Genomic DNA, 2,239 nt, shown 5'->3' with positions numbered 1-2,239 from the left:
GGTAGAGACAGGGTCTTGCTCTTGCTCAGGCTGATCTCGAACTCCTGAGCTCAAACGATCCGCCCGCCTCGGCCTCCCAGAGTGCTGGGATTACAGGCATGAGCCACCACGCCCGGCCCTGCCATTGACATCTTATGTGGGGGTGACGCATCTGCCACAAGGAATAAAACCGTATTGAATATTATTGTTAAACAAACTCTGTACTTTATTCCGACTGCCTGCGCTTTCACCTGATGTCTCTTTCTCCTCCAGGGCCCCACACACGGCACCCTTGCATGTGGCCCCCGTCTCCTTACACTCCCCTGGCTGTGACTGTGTCTCGGACAGGCCTTGACAGCGTGGAGGAGGACTGGGCAGGCGTTTGGTAGAATGTCTTTGGTTGGGATTTGTCTCATGTTTTGCTCACGATTAGGCTGGGGCTATGGGATTTGGGGTGGAAGACCACAGAGGTGACGGGCCCTTGTCATGGCACCACAGGAGGGCCCGCACCGTCAGGATGACTTGTCACTGTGGATGTGGACCTGGATCCCAGCTGAGGCACGTGTGGCGTCTCTGGGAGGCCACGCTTTCCCCCACCGTCTTCCGTCCTGCGCTGCCTGGTGGTGAGGACCCACCTGCAGCCCACACTGGAGGAGTGGCGATCTCTGCTCTGTCTCTGACAGCGGAGTGTCTGCACAGCTGTTTGGGATTCTCCTATATGGGGGTTTTGTCTCTTCTCCCTCCTGTCATGTTTTAGGATGAAATCAGAACTCCTCATTGTGACAAATAAGGCCACCAAGGGCATGGCCCCTCAGCTCCTGACCTCACTGCCTGCCCCTCTCGCAGTCTCACTGTGCTGGGGCCATGCTGGCCTTTCCTGGCCTCATCCATGCCCAGCCCGTCCCACCTGAGGACTCAGCCTCACCTGCACCCCTGGAAGGTTCTGCTCGCCTCCTTGGCAGAGCCAGAGCCAGGCTGGGGGAGCTGCCCCACGTGTGTGCCATCACAGCACACCCTGTACTTGTCTTCAGAGAACTGCTGTGTTTGCTGTATACGCACATAGAATATCGCCCACCAACCGTCTCTTTCCGTTAGAACACGAATGCAGGAACACAAGGTCTGGCTTGATTCTTAAACTGGAGCAAATTAATGTGAATATATATTTATATGTACATGCTTATTAATCAGGGTTTTCTAGAGAATCAGAAACAGTAGAAGCTATAGATACATAGTTGGATAGGTAGATATATCAGAGGTGATTTATATATCTCACTTGAAGTCCCACGACAGCCGTCTGCAAGCCGGAGACCCAGGAGTGCCAGTGGTGTGGGCCAATCCCAGTCTGAAGTCCCCGAACCAGGGAGGCCAATGGTGTAACCCCCAGTCGGAAGCCGAGGACCCGGAGGACTGTGGGTGCAAGTCTGGGTGTCTGGAGGCCAGAGAACCTGGAGTTCTGATGTCCGAGGGCAGTAGAAGATGGGTGTCCCAGCTTTAGGAGAGGAAAAAATGTTGTCTTTCCTCTGCCTTTTTGTTGTATCTGGGCCCTTAACCAATTGGACGGCGCCCGCTGCATTGGGTGAGGGCAGATCTTCCTTACTCAGCCCACCTACTCAAATGCCAGTATCTTCTGGAAACACCTCACAGACACATCCAGATATAATGCTTTACCAGCTACCTGGATATTTCTTAACCCAGCCAAGACCATCACTACATACATATATGTGTGTGTGTGTAGAGAGAGAGAGAGATACACATATATTTATGTGTATACATATATACAGCTACTGAATGCTTATCTGAAATTCTGCTATCCTTAGAAGAGCTTTCTCAAATATAACGTACTTGGTTTTGTTTGGTTAGCCAAATAAATTTGTCTGATTTTGTTGGATCTGTTATCTCCAGATTCTGTGTGAAAGTATGTTTCTTGCTTCTTACTTGATGCATGAAACAGGAATATTTGTGAATCAGTTGTCAATCACTCATCCAAAGATATTTTTTGTGGTCATAAAATAGTGAACTTTGGGGAAAGAACAAAATCTAGTCCCAAAGAATTGGCACTAAAAATCGGTCAATTACCATACAAGTACTATATCAACCATATCTGCAATTTCTATCTATTGCATGTAATTTTATTTACATAAACTTTTAACAAAGAAGTAGAAATTACACATAACCTCATCGCTCCATGCCATTCTTCTTTACAAAGATTGTATCTGTCCTACTAGGAGTGTTTTCTATCCACATTGTTTGCACATAATTG

Source organism: Propithecus coquereli, unplaced genomic scaffold, assembly GCF_000956105.1.
Source record: "Propithecus coquereli isolate 6110/MARCELLA unplaced genomic scaffold, Pcoq_1.0 Scaffold371, whole genome shotgun sequence".
Classification (NCBI taxonomy): Eukaryota; Metazoa; Chordata; class Mammalia; order Primates; family Indriidae; genus Propithecus; species Propithecus coquereli.
The sequence above is the reverse complement of the archived record's forward strand: the minus strand, read 5'-3'. Positions refer to the sequence as shown.